The sequence below is a fragment of the Antechinus flavipes genome, chromosome 3 (genome assembly GCF_016432865.1).
Source record: "Antechinus flavipes isolate AdamAnt ecotype Samford, QLD, Australia chromosome 3, AdamAnt_v2, whole genome shotgun sequence".
NCBI lineage: Eukaryota > Metazoa > Chordata > Mammalia > Dasyuromorphia > Dasyuridae > Antechinus > Antechinus flavipes.
Window position 1 is genome coordinate 616,274,901 of NC_067400.1, and position 21,159 is coordinate 616,296,059.

At 44.7% G+C, this 21,159-nt stretch overlaps 1 protein-coding gene across 2 annotated transcripts in view; it reads right to left on the minus strand.

Annotated features, from left to right (window-relative positions):
* The window catches only part of LOC127556273 (zinc finger protein 91-like), a 132,143-nt gene that overhangs the window by 6,209 nt on the left and 104,775 nt on the right, over nt 1–21,159 (minus strand). Inside the window, exon 3 of one of the 2 annotated variants that reach the window (XM_051989326.1) lies at nt 19,448–19,513. The exons of the other annotated variant lie outside the window; for it this stretch is intronic. The gene's annotated coding sequence lies outside the window, so the exon portion shown is untranslated. The remainder of the gene's footprint in view (nt 1–19,447; nt 19,514–21,159) is intronic. 2 annotated transcript variants of the gene reach the window in all.

Below are 21,159 nucleotides of genomic sequence, written 5' to 3' on the forward strand. Positions count from 1 at the left end.
AGCGTTAAGTAAGCACCTGCTGGGTGCCAGCACTGTGCTAACTAAGCACATTGATTGAGCAGATCTCCCCACAATCTAGGTTCCCCATTTACAGGTAAGGACCTGAAGCTCAAAAGAGGTTGGGTAACTTGCAGAGGATCCCGCAATTGAGAAGAATCTAAGACTGGGTTTGAGTTCAGATTTTATTCCCTCCAGGGCCAGGGTCACCCAGCTGATGCCTGGGAAGAATGATGAGCCAGACTGGAGGGGAAAGCAAGAGAAAATGGTCACAGGAAGCCCAGGACTGAAGTCCATCACCATAAATGCTTCCGAGAGGTCAAGAACGAAGTCTAAGAAAAATCCCATTAGTGCTACTGCCAATAACAGATTGCTGAAGAATGAAGAGAGATCAACAAGAGAGCACACAGAGGGCCAGAAAGCCCTCACAGAAACGGGATGGGGAAGAGGCTCGGGCCCTTCGGATGGCATTTCGGGGGCAATAGCGGCTGTGACTTCCCATTGTCCTGGCTCTGAATGATTCTTGTGGGCTGGGGGGAGGGAGAGGAAAGAGAAGCCCTTTCCCCTTCTGGACCAGGATCAATTTTAGGAAGGTTTTCTTGGAACAATTCCGTTTGTCCCTTTGCAAGGATTGCTCTGGTTCTGCAGCCAAAGTCAACAGACAGAAACCTTTCCTCAGGTGACAGCCCTTCCCCTAGTGAAGGCAGCCCTTATTTTCCTTGAGCCCTCAAAGGCTCACAGGAGTCAAGGCTGCCCAGCATCCTGGCTGCTCTTTTGGGTACCCTAGCTCATCACTGCCCTTACAGGCACAGAGCCCAGAACTGAATACAATACCCAGATGAGTTCTGATGGGGGCAGAGGGCATGGGCTGGTTCTCTTTCCTGGGCCTGGAAGTTGCATTTTGGTTTCTTATCTCACACTGTGGATTCCGACACAGCTTGAGTTCCAGATAGGAAGAGGAATTCCAACCCATTCCTTATTGTGTGCTAACCCTTTTGGATCCTGAATGTCCTCCAATATGTTACCCTTGCTCCCAACTTTGTCATCTGCAAGTTCAAGAAACATACCATGTATGCCTTTATCCAAGTCACCATCATAAATGTCACAGAACACACACACACACACACACACAGAGGGCAGGTGATTGAAACATTCTTTAAATGCAAAAGGGAACAGAAAGAAATGCAGAAAGAAACACACAGAATGCGTTGAGCCATTTTTTAGATACAAAAATAAACAGAAGCCCAGAGACAAAGATAATTAAGCATTGTTTTAGGTACAGAAGGAAGCAAAAGTTAAATCCAGGTAGATGTACAGTCATCAGAACTAAGGCATGTTGTAGGTGTAGAAAGGAACCGAAGTAAGTCCAGATAGACACAATGATGTAGAAACTGGCGTTCTTTTAATCCAGAAGAGAAGAGAAATAAATCCAGAGAAACAGCCACAGAATAGAATATTTTTACAGAAATATATCTAGACAGAAACACAGCCTGGAACTGAGGCTTCTTAGATACAGAATTGAGTTCAGACAGACCATTCTGAAAGATACACAATGACTTCCTCATTTGGGGGTTGGAGGTGTTGAAAGGAAAATTTTAGTATCTTCTCCTGCTTCTCCAACATCTCAGTTTTGAGGATTATCCCTAGAAAATGAATCTGGACAAGATTTGAGAACCTAAGAAAGATCTTTCTGGAAGGGATGGGAAAAGGAAGCAGAGAGAGAGTCCTCCAGGAGAAGCCTCGGAGGCCAATTTCCAGTGAGAACAGGCCGAGTTCATGTTCCCCTGTCAGATGGGGCTCTGGAGCCTCCCTCTCTCATTCAGTCTGTGCTCCAAGCCTTCTGGGGTCCAAATTCTCTCAACCAATGTCACAAGTAAGATGAAGTACTGAATCGTAGCATCTGCTGTGTGCAAAGTCCAGAGCCCCAGATGTCAGCTTAGGGAGGATCCTGGTCTCAGTTGGTTCCCAGCCCAGCCTCAAACTAGAATTCAATGCAGAAGAATCAATGATAAGGACAAAATTGTTCCCTAAAACTATTCACCGTCAATACTTGGAAATATCAACTGAGTTTCTCAGACAAATGTAATCTCAGAAATCCTCCTGGAGCCGTAGCCTTACAAGTTTGGGAAGTCTGGATTACTTCTCAATTAAAAACCTTCCGGTTTCCAGTCCAAGCTCCTCTCCAGGCATTCAGATTCTCAAATAATGAGGTATCTTCCTTTCAAAAAGAATGATTCCAACAGTAACAGCAACACTGTTTGATGATTTAGCTCTTCTCAGCAATACAATAATCCAAAACAATTCCAAAAGACTTGTGATGGGAAATATCCCCACATCCAGAGAAAGAACTATGGTGACTGAATGCAGATAGTGAAAATAAAATGCTTCAATCTTAATTAATTAATTAATTAATTCTATTTTTTTTTGGTTGCTGAGGCAATTGGGGTTAAGTGGGGTTAAGTTTAGAACAATTTTTTTACATGATTTGATAACTTTGATTTCTTCTGAAAACTGCTTGTTTCTATCCTCTGACCATTTATCAACTGAAAAAATAGTTATTTTTATAGATTTGGTTCTACTCCATATGTGTGTGTGTGTGTGTGTGTGTGTGTGTGTGTATTAAGAAGTGCTACAAAGTATGGTGAGCAGAACTAGGAAAACACTGTACAAAATAACAGCAATCCTGGAAGCCTGATCATCTGTGAAAAACTGAGCTCCTCTGATTAAGATTGGAACTCACAGCAAAAAATGCTATCCAACTAGAGAGACAGAACTGATGAACTCTGAATGCAGACTGAAGCATATTTTAAAAAACTTTCTTTTTATTGTTTCATTTTGTTTGTTTTCTTTTACAACACAGTTTATATGAAACTCCCATCCTAGATCTCTGGTGGCAGAAGGGCTTTAGTAAGCTCAGTGAAACTATGAGCTATATGGTGCTCAAGAGGATAAGTCATAGTGCATAGTTCTGACAAAAGGTAATCCAGTATTTTGCACAAGGAAACCTTATGAATAGCATTAAAATACTAAAGATGCATCCATGCACGTGTCAGATGTGACTGAATAATGGAACAACTGAATAATATGGAAATGATAAGCATAACCTCATGAGCATAATCAAAAATCAAAGTACTTGCATTCTCAAAAAGGGAGGAGATAAGAATGAGGAAGAGAATTTGGAACTCAGATTTTTTTAAATGACTTAAAAACAATTTTATATAGGAAAAAATTTTACAGCTAGTGTTTCTGAGAAAGACTTCATTTCTAAAATATGTAGAGAACTGACTCAAATTTATAAGACAAGCCATTCTCTAACTGATAAAGGGTCAAAAGATATGAACAATTTTCCAACGATAAAATTAAAGCTATTTCTAGTCATATGAAAAAAATGCCCTAAATCACTATTGAAGAGAGAAATGCAAGTTAAGACAACTCTGAAGTACCACTTCACACCTTTCTGATTGGTTAAGATGACAGGAAAAGCGAATGATAAATGTTGTACATGTGGATATGGGAAAACTGGGACACTAATACATAGTTGGTGGAGTTGTAAACTGATTCAACCATTCTGGAGAACAATTTGGAGCTATGCCCAAAGGGCCATCAAACTGTGTCTGTCTCCCAAAGAAATCATAAAAGAGGGGAAAGGATCCACAGGAACAAAAATGTTTGTAGCTGTCTTTTTTTGTGGTAGCAAGGAACTGGAAATTGAGTGGATGGAAATTGGGAATGGCCAAATAAGTTGTGGCATGTGAATGTAATAGAATATTATTTTTCTGTAAGAAATAATGAACAGGCTGATTTCAGAAAAGCCTGGATAGATTTACATGAATGACGCTAAGTGAAGCGAGCAGAACCCGGAAAACACTGTACACAGTAAAAGCACGATGATGTGATGAGCAAGTATGATGGACATGGCTCTTTTCAACAATGAGGTGATTCAAGGCAATTCCAATAGATTTGTGATGGAAAGAATCATTCACATCCAGAGAGAGAACTATGGAGACTGAGTGTGTTTCAAAGCAGTATTTTCACTCTTTTGTTGTTGTTGTTTATTTACTTCGGTTTTTTTTTTTCCTTTCTCATTTTTTTTTCTTTTTGATCTGATTTTTTTGCACCTGATGAATATGGAAATATGTTTAGAAGAATTGCACATGTTTAACCTAAACTGGATTGCTTGCTGTAGGGGGTAAGAGGTAGAGGAGAGAGAAAAAATTGGAACACACAGCTTTGCAAAGGTGCATGCTGAAAATTATCTATATATATCTATATATATATATATATATATATATATATTCAGCAAAATAAAAGACTATTAAAATAGCATTTCAGTGAAAAACTCCATCATCAATTCCTCACTGACTTCCTTCATGTCCCAACTAAAATTTCACCTTCTATAGGAAGCCTTTCTTAAATCCTCTTAACTCTTGTGATTCCCTTTTTTAATTATTACTGATTTATACTATTAACTAGACCTACTACATCAATCCCAAAAATTACAATCATCTCATCTCTCCTACTTCCCCTAACCCCCTATTCATTACACTCACATAATTAAGAACTACAAGACTCTACCTTGCATCACTTGAGTGCAAATCGAGCACTTTAATTAAACTGATTAATTAATTAATCCTTTTGTCAGAACTCTCCACTATGACTTATCCATCTTGAGCAGCTGCACCACATAGCTCATAGTTTCACTGAGCTACTAAAGCCTCTCTGCCACCAGAGCTCTAGGATGGGAGTTTCATATAAACTGTGTTATAAAAGAAAACAAACAAAATGAAACAAATTAAAATGATAGAAAAAAAGAAAACAAAAAGGGGATGCAGGAAAACATTAATGAACTATTGAAGGTGTACATGTAGAAAGTGTTTTGTAGTTGTGTTCATATAGTTCCTGACTTTCCCTTGGCAGATTAGTTATTTTGAATGGAATTCCTCTTTGTATCTCTTGCTGCTGGACTTTGTTGGTAATATATTAAAATGATGATGATTTATGTGGATTGATTTTATATCCTGCAACTTTGCTAAAGTTGAGAATTGTTTCTAGTAGTTCTTTAGTTGATTCTTAGGGGTTTTCTAAGACTATCATCATATCATCTGCAAAGAGTGATAATTTGGTTTCCTCATTCTGGCCTTTATTTTATTTCTATTCTAATTCAGTTCTATTTTAATTTCTTTGATCTATTTTTCTTTTCTTATTGCCAAAGCTAACATTTCTAATACAATATTGTGTTAGAATCCTACAAAGTGTTAATTCACTGGAATTGATTTAAAAAAAACAATGCCTATGTACTTAAGTTTACACCTTTCAGAGTTCACATATTAGCTCACACATTAGAGTTCACAAGTGGGAGATTCACAAGTCAAGAACCCACAATCCCACTCTCTTGGAGGAGGAGTCTACCTTTGAGTTCACACCTCTAAAAGAGCATATAAAAGGACAAACACTAGAGACTTTGGGGAGATTGAGAAGGAAGGATTCAGAAGATGAGAGGATGAAGCTGGCAGAGGCAAAAGACTAGAAATGAGAGCTCTCTCTCTCTCAAAGAAAGCTAACTGTGCTATTTTGGAAGAGACAATAAAGGACGGAACTTTTAACAGCTGGCTGCATTTGAGGTGATTATTACTCAGAACTGAAACTAAGGCTGCCTCCAGAAGCCCCCCCAAAAAAACCTGCTCCCAGAGAATGATCATATTTTAGAAAAGAAAAGAACACCACAATATTGAATAGTAATGGTGATAGTGGGCAACCTTATTTCATCCCCGATCTTACTGGGAATGGTTCTATTTTGTCCCCATTACATATGATTTTTGCTGATAGTTTTAAATAAATACCTGATTATTTTAAAGTAAAGTCTATTTATTCCTATATTTTCAAGTGTTTTTAATAGAAATGAGTGTTGGATTTTATCAAATGCTTTTTTTTCACATCTATTAAGATAATCATATGATTTTTGTTAGTTTGGTTATTGATATAGTCTATTATGCTAATAGTTTTCCTAATATTGAACCAGCTCTGTATTCCTGGCATAAATCATGAAGTATTATTCTGGGAATGATTGTAATTTCTTTGCTAATATTTTATTTAAGATGTTTGCATCAATATTCATTAGGGAAATTGGTCTATAATTTTCTTTCTCTGTTTTCATCCTACCTGGTTTAGGTATCAGCACCATATCTGTATCATAAAAGGAATTTGGTAGGAGTTTAAAGGTGTACATGAATAGGCAGTTTTCAGAAAAAGAAATCAAAGCTATCTATAGTCATATGAAAAAATGTTCTAAATCCCTATTTACTAGAGAAATGCAAGCTAAAACAACTCTAAGGTATTATCTCACATCTATTAGATTGGCTAAAATGAAAGGAAAAGATTATGTTAAGTGCTGGAGAGAATGTGGGTAAATTGGAACACTATCGCATTGTTGGTGGAGTTGTGAACTGATCTAGTCATTCTGGAGAGCAATTTGAACTATGCTCCAAGGATTATAAAACCATGCATACTTTCTGACCAAGCAAAACTACTACTAGGTCTGTATCCCAAAGTGATTATTTTTTTAAAAATGAAAAGGACCTATAAGTATAAAAATACTTTTAGTGGTGGCAAGGAATTAGAAAATGAGGGAATATCCACTGATTGGGGAATGGCTGAACATGTCGTTTCTATGATTGTGATGGAATACTGTTGTACTCTAGGAAATGATGACCACAATGCTCTCAAAAGTCTGGACATGAACTGATGCAAAGTGAAATGAGCAGAACCAGGAAAGCACTGTACACAGTAACAATATCATATGATCATATACTATGAATAACTTGGTTATTCTCAGTAATATAACAATTCAAAACAGTTCTGAAGGATTTATGATGAAAGGAGTCATCCATCTTCAGAGAAAGAACTGGTAGAGCCTGAATGCAGACTGAAGATAATTTTTATTTTTCTTTGTGGTTTTGTTGGGTCTATTTTCTTTCATAATATGATTTATGTGAAAATATATTTTATATGATTGCTTATGTCTAACCTATATCAAGTCAAATCAATATCAAATCTCAAAAGGGGTAGTGAAATTTGGAACTCAAAATTTGAGAAAAAGAATATTAAAATTGCTTTTACATGTAATTAAATATATGCTATTATTATCTAATATTGTATTATCTACTTGTCTTATTCAACAACAGTTGATTAATTCTGAAGAGACTCCTTACAAAAAAAGCAGTTAGGAGAAGAGTTAGTTTTAATAGGGACAAAATCATGAGTTTTGTCATATTGCAGATACCCATGAAATAGTCCTGTAAGTCCCATAGGTAGCTGTTGGTGGGAAAGAGATGTGGGCCTGGATTCTGTAATATGTTGCATGAGACTGATCCCAGAGCGGCTGATGAGGTCCGTAAGTAAAAACTGTGGGAAGAGCAGAGGGCCATGGACAGAGCCTTGGGGCACGGGAGCTAAGGTAGCAGGCCTGACTGAGATGAGCCAACGAGAGAAACTTGGGAAGGACTGGCCAGTCAGGTACAACGTAGGGGAGAGGGGTCAGTAGCACCCATGGCTCCAGAACGTGCCAGCAGGTGATGGAGGACAGAGGCTTCTGGGTTTTGAAACAATTCCAGTGGCCACAAAGAAAGTGGTTTTGGTTGGGTAGAGGACCTGGAAGCCCCAGTCCCTGCAGTGGGAGGAACCTGAATGTTAAAGGAGAGAGGCAGAAGCTTGTGGGGAGGAGGGAGCCAGGTGAGCTCTCCTTTTTATGGGAGAATTCGGGGTACTTTGGCCTCTCCTCCCTTCCATCCCTACTTCTGGCCGCTCGGGTCCAAAGGCACTGCTCTCAGGAGCTCCCATGTTCCGTCCCAGGCCGCTCAGGCCTGCTGTTCAGACTTACACTTGACAGGGAGCTGAGACATTTCTACTTCAACTCAAACAAATTTCACACACCCCAAACAAGCCCCAGGTCCCAAGTCACAGGGACAAAAAGACACAGGCATCTCTTTCTTGTCTCTGGGCCTCCCAAGGCCATGAGACCGACCCTCCTCCTCATGGAGAAGGTCAGTCCTATTCCATGCATTACTCAACTGGAGATGTCTGGGCTGTGATCCAGGGCCCAGCCAGGAAGAGCATAGACCCTGCAGGATCAGTCCTGCCATTGTCTCTGATAACCGGTCATCTAGATCCTGCTCAGAAAGGATGAAATTAAATAAAAGAACTTTAAAAGAATTCTAAAAGATTAACTGCAATCCCAAAGGAGTAAGGAGGAGACCTGAAGACTCACACTCAATAAGGATAAGAAGGCTGCTGGCAAGGTAAGACAAGGTGAAGTTAAAATGTTAAGTGAAAACTTAAAGGATAAAGGAAATTAATGGCTGACTAGTCAAGGGGGAAGAGGCGATATATAAGGCTGAGGAGCTACGCAAAAGACTCCGAGTGAGACTGTCAAGATGTTAAAAGGTGATAATTGACAAACACATAACCAAGCATTTAGGGTGAAGGTATGGTCCTCAAAGAAATATTTTTCAAAGACAAAACTCTTAGCCATTATGGAGAATTCCCTATTCTCCATCATAGGGAAGAAGGTTTGAAGTGTTGCTTTGTGTATACTAGGGTTTTGCTTCTTCTCCATGCGAACAGCTGATTCTTGCTTTCCAAATGTCAGCTGAAGGAATATCTCTCTCTATAGTCCAGGTGACTGGGAACAATGATATTAGCAAATGAAGCAGAAACAATGAGACTTTAGAGGGAAACCTTTCTTCCACGGGCAGAGAAGAGGACTTTAAACGTGGAAGGAAAGTCACAGCTACTTGTTGAACTGACATGGCACCTAAGCCTGAGCACCATGGAGGAAGAGACCAAAACAACACAGATTTCCCTCATCCCGGCTCGGGGCCTGAGCAACTTCCTACAGAAAGCTCAAAGGCAGAAGCTTAATTAGACTCTTGGGGGCCATTAAAAGTTTGAGGTTTCCCAGGTCCCCGTGGGCTAAATTGGTCATGAGAGACATTTAGGGGAGGCTGGGCCTGGAGAGGGGAGAGAGGATGTCCCCCCTGGTCCTCCTGACTGAGGATGGAGTCTCAAGAACTTGAAACGTAGCTCGGGCTCAGAAGCATCCTGCCCCAGAGCCCACAGCCCTTCACCAAGGTGAGAGTAAGTCCTCCCTCTTCTCTGCGTCTCGGTCTGCTCTTGTCCTCCAGAACATTTCCCTGTCTATCTATCTGGGTCCCCTCCTGTCCTCCAGGACATTTCCCTGTCTGTCTGTCTGTCTGTCTGGATCTCCTCCTGTCCTCCAGGACATTTCCCTGTTTGTCTGTCTGTCTGGGTGTCCTCCTGTCCTCCAGGACATTTCCCTGTCCGTAAGTCTGGCTCCCTTCTGCTCTGTCCCTCCACATCCTTTCTCTTATCTGACACCAGGAAAAAGGCTCTGGGCCCTCGTGGAGCCCCATGTCATCCATATGCGGTATGGACCATCTGCCCCCGGCAGTGGCAGCCACATGGGGCATCAGGCCACGGGGGCTCCCCCGGAGGAACTGAGCTTGAAGCAGCAGTGACAGAGCTGGACCAGAGCTTTGGATCCTCAGCCTCCTTATCGTCCTGGGGCCCACTCATTTATTTTTCAGAGGGGAAGCTAAGGTAAATGGGGGGAGGGGGGAAGGGAAGCTCTTCCCCATGGTCCCAGAGAGGATGAGCTAGGGCCAGGGTTTGAGCTCATGGCTTCTTAGAACCAGATCATTCCCAGACAACCAAGCTGAGCAGCTGGGATGGAGACATCTGGAATGGGGGCAACATGGCTGCATGCAGCTAGACAAAAGGCTGGGCCTGGGGTCAGGCCCACATGGACACACACACCTGTCTCCTTCTACTCTATAGATGCTTCCTCATTGAAACTATTTAGAGTCTACAGACTGAAACCATATTTGAGGGTTTTCAACACCATGTCCTGGATTTCTCTGGTTACTATTTCTTGTTGCGTTATCTCATCTCTACTTCCCTTTCTCAAAACTCACAAAACTGGGGCATTCAAACTTTCCTGTTCATGTCTTTCAGAGATGAAATCTAGGCGTGAACTCAAACCACCACCAAGTAAGAAAACACCAGAAAAGTCAAATCATTGAGTGATTCACCTATTAGGCTTTTGAAGAATGTCAACAAAATAAAAGCCAGACAGCCCTGTTTGTGGGCCAGAAACTGGAAGCTGAGTGGATGCCCATCATTGGAGAATGGCTGAATAAATTGGGGTATATGAACGTTATGGAATATTATTGTTCTGTAAGAAATGACCAGCAGGATGAATACAGAGAGGCTTGGAGAGACTTACATGAACTGATGCTAAGTGAAATGAGCAGAACCAGGAGATCATTATACACTTCAACAACGATACTGTTTGAGGATGTATTCTGATGGAAGTGGATCTCTTTGATAAAGAGACCTAACTCAGTTTCAATTGATCAATGATGGACAGAAGCAGCTACACCCAAAGAAAGAACACTGGGAAATGAATGTAAACTGTTTGCATTTTTGTTTTTCTTCCCGGGTTGTTTATACCTTCTGAATCCAATTCTCCCTGTGCAACAAGAGAACTGTTCGGTTCTGCACACATGTATTATATCTAAGATATACTGTAACCTATTTAACATGTATAGGATTGCTTGCCATCTGGGGGAGGGGGTGGAGGGAGAGAAGGAAGGAGAGTCGGAACAGAAGTGAGTGCAAGGGATAATGTTGTAAAAAATTACCCTGGCATGGGTTCTGTCAATAAAAAGTTATAATTATTAAAAAATATATATACTAACATTGTTAATAAAATGATTAATTAGCCAGAAAAAAAAGCCAGAAAAAATCCAGAAAATAAAACAAGAAAGTGATAGGAAAAGAAGGAGTAAACACCAGAAGATCCAAACTAAAGACAAAAATCTTAAGCATGAAGAACATGGGAAAGTCCTGAAGTCACAAAAGCCACAAATGTGAAACTTTCTCACTGTGGGGAAATCTTCATTCGGAGCTGAGCCGTACAAGAGAGAAACTTTGTCATGCAGTGACTGTAACAGAGTACTCTTGAGCTTTGCCCAGCACCAGAGGAACCCGACAGGAAAGAACCTTATAAATGCAACGAATGTGGGGAAAATCTTCATCCAGAGCTCAAATCTTCTTACACACCAGTCGTACCAGAGACAAGTCTTACCTATGCTTTCTGAACGTGGGAGACTTTTTACCAGCCGCTCAAGCTTCATCAACATCAGATGTTGTGTCTATAAATAAGCTTTTTCAATGTAATGAGACTGTGAGACTCAACACAGGCTGATTCTTACTGGGGAATATGGAAAAGCCTTCAATTGAAACTCTGTGCTGATCTGCCATGAGGGGATACATGCAGGAAAGAAGCTGGGAAAGAATTCTCTAGAAAGGACAACCTGAAACTCCATCAGATGGGTGCCGTTAATAAGGATATACGAATGTAATGAACTTCCGGTAGCCTCGCTCACAATTTAAGTTTTATTTTATATTAGTAGAAGATTCAAACTGGAAATGAAGCTTGGCAATCACTCAGAGTCAGCTCTTTAAAGCACTTCATACAATTCATACTGGAGAGCAGCCTTATAAATGTGTGGAAGAAAGCTCTCGTGTGTCCTTTCAAAACTTATAAACATCAGAAATAGAAGAATGACAAAGCAATGATTAAGAGCTTACTCTGGACAAAGCACTGGCTTGTATTGAGCATCTGAATAATAAAATTAGTTTTTATCAAGGATTTTATTTTTTATTTATTTATTTTTGCTGAGGCGATTGGGGTTAAATGACTTGCCTTAAGTCACACAGCCAGGAAGTGTTAAGTGTCTTGAGGGCAGATTTAAACTCAGGTCCTCCTGACTTCAGAGCGGGTGCTCTATCTGCTACACCATCTACCTGCCCCAGATTTTATGCTTCTAATTGGTGAAGAGGCCCAACACAAAAGAGGTCAGCGGCAGGGAGGATGGAAGATCCAGAAATTTTAAGGTTCCAAATATAGAACAATGGTAACCCTAAGTAGCCGGTTGTCTGCCCCAAAGGATCTACCCGCCCATCACCATGAGGAATGAGGAAGTGTTCAGAGAAGTCAGTCTGGGGGCTGCAGGGTCTTGCCAGGGAGGGGAGAGTGGAGGAGAAATTGACAGAAAAATTGGAGGAAATCTGGGGAGCACAACTGGCTCCTAGTGGGAACCAATTATCACTGGGTTCTCCTGGTACCTCCGGATGGAGTCTGGGCCTGTCTGCCAACAGAAGGACAGAGTCCGAAGAAGGATGGGAAGGTATGTACTGGGGAAAACCCACAGGAACATAACAAGATCTGATCTCTGTGTCACACACACACACACACACACACTCACACAATCACACATACACACACACACACAATCACACACATACATACACACACACACACACACACATTCACAATCACACAAAACAATCACACACACATATACATATATACTCACACACATAAAAGGGAGAGAAAACCCGAACCCTTCTAGCACCCTCCGGCTATAGAAGTATGCATTAAACATTCTTCCTCTCTTAGAAGCCTGATGTTTTATTCTTGTTCTGTGCAAGTCTTTTCAGTTACTGATATAATTACTCAATCCAATTTGCTTTCTGATGCTTTCTTACTGTTATCTGATGAGAGGGAAATCTAACTTCATAGGTTCGATGGCTCCAAAATGTCTTCTGCTTGTAACTTTCTAACTCATTTCCCTTATGTCTAATGACGGCTGCTCCAATTCCTCAGCCCCAGCATGTCTTCCAAACAAGAAAGGCCTCCTAAAGAAGGTGACTTCTGAACTGTCTTTAATGGAACAGAGGCTATGATGAGCTGGTGATCAAGAGAGAGGAGGAAGGGAGGGAGGAGGAGGAGGAGAGAGGAAGGGAGGGAGATGGAGAGAGGTCAGAAAAGGTCTTGTCATGGATGGGGAACAGAAAGCAAGCGAGAACACAGAGTATGAGAAAGAAAGTCATGGAAACTCAGTCTGTCGGGGAGGGGCTAGGATCGGGTGGATCCTGATCCCAAATCCAGCCGGTCTTTGTTTACTAATCCTCGAGAAGTATGGCGTTTGTGGAATGTCAGTTTGGGGCCCTATGGAAGAGAAACTTGCTGAGGGAGACCGAGGGGAGACCAGTAGGAGGCTCTGCTACCTTCCAGGTGAAAGGAGAGCCTTAAGGAGGGGGGAGGGAAGGCAGACAAAGCCTCACAGCCATGGGAGTGAGGGCACAGCCGGCTGTGATGAAAGAGAGCCAAGCGCCCTCCTCCTCTCTGCAAATGGGGATTCCTGAGAGGACCACTGGGCCTGTGACCGCCTGGGGGCACCGAGAGCTGATTTCTGATAAAGCAGACAGACCTCAGCCGGCGGATTTCTCTCTCCTTCTGTCCAATTTCTCCTGCATTCATTCTGCCACTCTGCCATGTGCCAACGCTTGTGACGGGGGCACAGACGGGATGCCCGCTGGCATGCAGGCGCCCCGAGGGCCAGGGAGGCTTCTTTTCCACTGGGCTTTGGCCAGCTTCTCCCCACCAGCCCTTGGCTTCTCCTGCTTAGTCAGTGCTATGGATTCAAGTCTGCCCTACGCTAGGCCTGGCCCACCAGAGAGAGCCTGGGACCGGGGTCAGAAAGTCGGGTAAAGGCCCCCAGCCTGACAGCTCAACCCCTTGGGCACTCCCCGCCCCCTCCCTGGGCACTGCTAAGGGGCACAGTGGGCAAAGCCCTTCCCAGAGCTGAACAGCGACATTGTTCTACTCTACTTTAGTCCAGCTGGTTTCCCCTCTCAGGGCACTGCGTCATTTCCCTGAAGGGGAATGGTTCCGACAGCCCAAGCTCCACGGTCCCTTCCAAGCCTGACACCGGCCCCTGACCCATCAAAGCCTCTCCGTCTCTGCTTCTCGCGTTTTCCACGCCAAGGCCCAATGGGACGCGCCACTTGCACGGGAAGAACGGCGGCTCCCCCTGTTCTCAGACTTCGAAGATGGCAGCTGGGAGGGGGGCAAGGACTCCCGGCTCCTAACTGTGGGTGCTGCCCCCTTTAATCTTCCCCACAAGCGAGGAGCCTGTTCTGTACAAAGAAAATTAAAGCCTCCCAGGCCCTTCACCACTGGACTGTGGGAGAGGCAAATGAAGGACTAAACGAAAAGCAACTGGCGAAGGCGAAAGCCTCTGCCCTGTGTGCTTTGTTCCCAGGCCGCACAAGCGAGCTGCACTTCAGGGAGGGGCCGGGCGAAGCCCCCACCTCACTTTCTCCTCCTGGGCCTTCTGGTCCAGGGGCCAGACACAGACCAGGATGGAGGCAGCGGGACCGCAAAGCTCCAGGTGGGGGTCAGGCCTTCTAGCTCTTCCTCCGGAAAACAAGGTCTGGCGCTGCGAGGCGGAGGACAGCAGGCCGGGGGTGCTCGTGGTCGGGGAGCGGGCACGTCTGGGGGGGGGGGCGAAGGTCGGAGGCGCTCTGAAGGAATGGCTGCCTGAAGGCCGAGGCCCCGGGGGGAGGCAGGAACTGAGGGGCAGAGAAAGCTCACAGAGCAGGCTAGTCTAAGTCACGGGACTGAGGGAGCGGCAGCCACGGACAGAGGGAGCCTCAAAGGAGGAGAGGATGCTGGGGGAGGGTCCCAACGACCCTCGTCAGCCAGTGAGCGCGGGGAAGGAGCCGCAAAGGCCGCGCAGGGGCCGGCTCCATCGGGAGGGAGGCCGCTGGGGGGCAGCGCCGGGAACAGAACGTGCTGCCCATGGGGAGGGCACCTGGAACCCGGCGGGAAGGAGGCGGAGCTTAGGACAGGAAACGGGGAGGGGAGGTTGGGGTCCGCACGTGAATAAGGAATCCAGCAGAGAGAAGAAAACCGGGCCTGGCAGGAGGTTCCAACGCACAGAACGGGAGCCGGACCGCCCGAGGCGCTTCACTGGGCTCCGGGGACGGCGCTCCCTCGGGTCCTGAGCAAGGTCAGGCGAGAAGATGGAGGCCAGAGGGAGGAAGCTAAAGGGCCTCGGCTCCTCTCCTTCCTCCAGAACAGAAAAAGGGACCTGGCGGTTCTCTCTCCTGGGAGGAGGGAGTGGGCTGAAGGCCAGAAGGACGCAATGGGAGAAGAGGCTGGAGACCTGAGGCATTTTTTGGCTACTGAACTCATGGGCACTGGGGTGTAACCAGAGGCGGCCTGGGAGCTCTGTGAAGGAGCATGAATCACTGAGTTAAAGGCCTCCGATAGTCTGTAGGATGCCCTTTCCGAGGCCTTTTAAAAGCTGCATTTAATTTCTGAACAGTGATCAACTAACTAAACTCATGACGAGAGACGATGTCTGAAACGTTCCATTTCCTTACACAATTGCAAGTGTCTGTCACACATGTGCGGCTCCGAGGGACACCCAGAGGTGGGCGATGGTCAGCCCTGTTCTAGATTGGGGACCCACACAAACGGGCACCCAGCAGAAGGGTTTGTGGAAGAACAGCCTGATTATAAGCAGGTGCAGTGGGAGCTCCAGGAGGATGCAGGAAAGACTGTCCCGAGATAGGCCCAAACCACCAACAGGATCAGAAAGGCACTAATCACAGCACTTGCATACGTTTGGGGAAAAGAAAGAAAGAAAAAGAATCCTGAGGGTGTCTACCTAGCAGGTGTCTTAGGGAGAGCTGGAAAAACAGACCACGGTCGTCAGGGACTGGAACAGTGGGCAACGGGTTCCCACAGGACATAATTGGGGTTAGGGTTAGGGGGTGTTCTACGACACTCTGACTCCTTCAGTAATGTTTTGTCCTACAGCCTCCGAGTCACCCAAAGGTGGTTCATCTACAAGTCAACCTAACACTCCCAGGACTGTTGTGAGATCAAATGAGATAATAATTGTGAAACACTTAGCCCTGCACTGCCATAAAAGTAAGCACTACATTAATGTCAGTTATTAACATTATTTCTCCCAGATGATACTTAATTGGCTTAATGCAGTTCTAAGAATTGCTTTCCATCAGTAGCCTCTATGTCCTCCAATGGTTTCTTAGCTTGGGCCATAAGCAATCCATTAACATTTTTCTATCATCTCCATCATACAAAATGACAGTTCTACATAATCATCACGCTCAAGCGTGTCGTTCAGTCATGGCTGAGTCTTTTTGTTTTATCGAATGGAGTGATTTGCTATTTCTTTCTCCAGTTCATTTGACAGATGAGGAAACTGAGGCAAAGAGGAGGAAGTGACTTGCCCAGAGTCACACAGCTGAATGTCAGAGACAAGATTTGAATTCCGATCTTCCTGAATCCAGGCCTGGTGCACTATCCACTATCTCATACTCAGAGGGAAAGAATCTAGTTCCTCCCCAAGTCAAATAGTTGGACTATTCTCTGTGTTTCCTTTTTATCCTTTGGCGGTTTTAAGACCAAGATCTTTTCTATAAGTAGTCAGGGAATTGATACTCCTTCCTCCAAGGTTCAGCTCATTCCCGAAACTGAAGCAATGATTCTCTTTCCTTAATTCTCGTGTTTTTCTGCCTACTCTCTTGGTTAAGTCTTCAAATAATTCTATCAGGAACCTCTTCTTTCTCCTCTTGTTCTGACCCAATCTAAGCAAGGCTGAATAGGGTAGGTACCAGTGTCTATTTGATCTAGAACTCTACAAACTTATACCTAAGGCAAACTATAGAAGTATGTCACCTACTGTGTGGTGGAACACTATTCTTGACTTCCTTTGACTCCGGAATCACAAAGAACCTATTAAATCAATGAATGTAAAGTGAGAGCCATCGTTTTCTTTATATTTCTGAATTTTACATTTCTGAAATATATTTCTGAAATATTTGGAAAGATTCCCATGAGTCTTGGCGTAAGTGTCCTGTAGTCCATTATACCAATGTAAATTATTTACCAGCCTTTTTCCTTGAAAAAGTCAGAAAATCCTATCAGCTGCTTTCCTAATAATAGATTGCTATTTCAAATCTTTCACCATTGTTGCAATTTCCTTATTTCTTCCTTTGATTCTATTCCAAAGAGTCTTTACACTCTATTTGGGGTGGGTCAAACTACAATATCCAATAAAACTTCTCCTACCAATAATTCAACATTAATTTTTGGTTTCTGCTTTAGACTTTTATACTCAGATGTCCTTTTTTTGGTGTATTTGTGTATTGTTTTTTTTCCTGAGCTTAGGATAGCAAGTGCTCTATAGGTTACCTCAAGCCAATGCGTGATTTTCAAACTATGTCTATGTATTATCCAAGATTGTTGGAGAGGTGGGTCTAGTTGGACCTTCTTTTTAAAGTGTTTTATCAGTACTTGAAAATAATAAGCTGAGATTAGTGGAAGAGTTTTGTTTCCTGTTTCCTCTCTGGCCATTCCTTTCAGAGAAAACCAACCCAAGAACTTAAAGAGAAATGGCGGCAGGGTATTGACTGGTAAGACAGGGGTCCCTAGAGAAGAAAATAAGGTTCAAAATTCAATTGTTCTATAAGGAAGAGGTTGGCTTTCCCCTGATCTTGCAGGTGTGGATGCCAAGAAACCTAATCAACACCTTAACAATGTAGTGGGAGATGTAAAAATTCGTCCTCGACCTGTTTGCTCTCTGTTCTTCCAGGAGAAGGGCAGTCCGTCATCTTCATCATTTGTGACAGAGGGTGCACCATTTGTAGTAGAAGGAGCACATGTACTTACCGGTAAATATACTGACTGTGCATTAAGGAAGCACGGGTTTATCAATGCGCTTAATTGGGCTTCATGCAACCGTCTCTTCAGTGGGATAAGCAGGATCCCCCATGGGGCACACCAATAAGCCAACTGAACCTCCAGGGCAAAGTGAGTCACCCAAGAGAAGGCCAGTGGTTCCGATGGAAGGAGGGGCGCTCCGATCTCTGGGTGCTGGGCCCACAGGAGGCAGTTCTGGCGGCCATACCCACCAAACCGGGACCACTAGGGTGGTTTTAGGGTGCTGGATGAGGGCTTAGGCTAGTAGTAATTATTGATGATTAAATACCTGGGATGATGGTGAAAGTTACCTATCAGCCACAGCATCAGGAGCAAGGTCAGTCGTAGTACAAGTACTGATCTTATAACTTACAGAAGGCTACTCAGTCACAAATGAGAGCTAAATAACGGAACTGCCCACGCCAAGGTAAAATGCATTTTCTACAGTAGCTAGAAGTCCTACACTAAGGATAAAAAAGGGCACATCCCACCGAGTTCCAAAGCTCTGCTTAATTCCGAGTTCTCCAGTCCACCTCACCCCCAACAATGCCCCTGACAAAACTCTCAACTGGTCCAGCCTTAGCTTGAAGATATTCAGGGAGGGAGAACTCTCCCAAGGCACTCTGGGACAGCTGGGCAGTAAGCACTATTAGAATCAGTGCTGAGCACTGAGGACAGAGAAAGAAAAAAAAAGGCACGGAGCTAATGGGGAGACTAGGAAGATAGAGATGGGATAAAGTGGAGGAAATCAAAACAAAGAAGACTCTACTTGAAGACAGCTCTAATTGGGAAGGAGGGTTTATATTTTAATAAGGAGGTTAAAACCGCTCCCTAGCAACTTCTCTAAAAGGTTTTCCCCCTGACTAAACTGCCATTTTCCTGACTTAGGTGGAAAACCAGAGGAGGAGGCTAAGGTTGGGGCAAGGGATAGAGAGCTTTCCTGAGAACTTTATTTTCTTATGAAGAGCTGAAAATCTAACTGTTAACAATTTCTCCAAGCAGGGTCTTTCTTTGAAATCACCATTTTCCCAGCTTATTTGGAAAAGCCAGGATGAAACTTAATGGTGAGGGAGGGGAAGAGGAGGGATCCCAGCAGCTGGAAGGTGACAAGTGTTCTGTGGGTGCTAATGGTATTTCTGTCCCCCAACTAAACAATGAAGTTACAATGACGTATCTAGACCAGCACCAGCACCCTTTCAAAAGAAGAGAATCCTCTGTCCTGAAAGGCTGACCACTAATCCTAGAAAAATCTCTTCAATACCAAGACAGATTTATAAGCCCACACCCAGCCTGGAATTAGACTGCAACTTTGGAGGGTGGGCCCCTCCACCTCGGAGCCTGAAATCTGCCTGTGGGGAGGGAGTGCAGCCCTACGGGAGACCCTGACCACCTGGGAAGTCAGGGAAGAACCTGGCCAGTCAGGGGGCCAGCCAGAAAGGGAGGGTCTGCCGTCTTTAGGCGGAGCTTCCCGGGCCTGGCAGGGATGGGGATCCCCCTTTAGGAAGAATTTACTTCTGGATCTGGACTCCATCGGGCCCCAGAACTCCCTGAGGGTCTGGATTCTGCAGGCTCTTTTCTACACCAGTGGGTGAGAAGCCCGAGTTTTCAGGGGCCTGAAAAGAGCTCTTTTCCCCGTCCCACCTCTTCAGCAGACTCCCGCCCTGTTTGCTGAGCCCTGCATCCTGAGCCCCTCCAGAGAGGATTCCCGAGGCCATTCCGCCCCCTTCCCCTCCCTGTGGGCCCAGACCTGCCCTCTCGGGCCTAGGGAGTACTGCAGAGATAACTCACAAGACTGAAGAGGAGGTCACTACTGCTTTCAAAGGGGAGGAGTTCAAAGCGTCTGTCTCTCCGGACCTGCAATTCCCAAACGAGATGCGACAAATCAACAAACATTTTCCAGTTACTACGCAAGACGCTCAGTATCAACTAATCAATAAACACTGGCCGAGCTCTCGCGAGCACAGGATGTGCTGGGGTGTGAGTGAAAGGAACAGGAAGGTTCTCGCCCTCAACAACCTTAGGCTCCAAGGGAGAGACAGCAAGTACAAGAGGAACGGGCGGTGGGTAACTGCCAGACGGCGTCATTGTTGTTCCAGCCACTTGGGCTTCACAAGGAGGCTCTGGCCCCATCGTTCCTCAGGCTGCCGCTCCCTGCCACCCCAACATCTCAGATTACTTTTCCCACTCCCTCTTCGGCCCCACACTTCCTCCTTCCCTCACCCCCGCACTGAGGGGCAGGTCTCCTTCATCTAGAGCCCCGCAGGACCGTGTCCTTCTGGACAATCCCCACGGATGCTCATGAGTTAACTGTCAGAGAACTTCTCCCCATTTTGCCAAGGAGAAAACGAGCTCTAGGAGCCTGAGCCACAGGACCAGGCTGCCCAGTGTCCAAGCTGAAATCGAGCCCATCCCACGTCCAGCGGTCTGGCCACCCTCTCTCACCCAACCCATGGGAACAGAGACAAGAAGAGAAGGGAGGGATCCCAGCAGGGGGCCCCTCACGTCATGGGAGCAGTGTGGACAAAGGGGTGGAGATGCAATGCCAAATTCCGGGAACAAGGGGCAGTCCCTTTTTAAATGGAGAGGCAGGCTGCAAAGGCTCCATTTTCTGAGGTTCTGCTGCTGCCTTAGTCCTGACCCCCAATTTCGCCGTCTCTCAGCATCCCCAGGGCCATTAACCCCAGTCTGGCCCGCTCTCCTTCCTTCTCCAGAGAACAAGACTTCCATCTCTGTCTCCTGTCAGAATCCCGCTTTCCTCTCAGCACACCTACTTACCCATCCTTTGCCCCGAGCAAACTCACCCATTCCTCATCTGTAAAACATCCACCCTCACCCTGGGGTTGTTATGACTACAAGATGGAAAACACTTGATGGAATTTAAACCCCTACAAAAATGTCAGATATGGGTTGGTTTTTTTAATTATAATTAACTCTTAGTAGATTAAACTGCAAAGAAACAGATTCGAGACCAATAAATACTCTCATTTTGCACATGAGAAACTCTAGATATGAGAGATCTGGGGACACAAAAGTGTCACAGAGACGTCTGCAGAGGAAAAAACTGTCACTTTATTTATACAAGGTCACCAAAAATAAGTAATGGTCCAGCAATTTGGACCCAATAATGTGGACCCGGGAGGAGACGCCACTGTCTTTGGGGCGCTCATTTCTGAGGATTTGCCCTGATCCCCATTCTCCTTTGGCTATTCCCTCTTCTCTCCATCTTTTGTGCTTTGGGTCTTTTATTAGCGGTCACCATCCACCAGATGCCCCCGTAGCGATCTGCTTCTATCACTTCCAATCTTCTCACATGATTTCTCTCTCGCGTTTGATTTAGACCCACACACTCCCCCTGCCACCTCCCAGGGCCCCCTCATTGTGACCCCCCTGACTTCACACTGGGCTGGCCTTTTTCTGCACATTAATTTTAGTTCCTTTATCTCATCCCCACTTCCCTTTCTCAAAGACCAGAAAACCAGGACATTTTAACTTTTCAATTA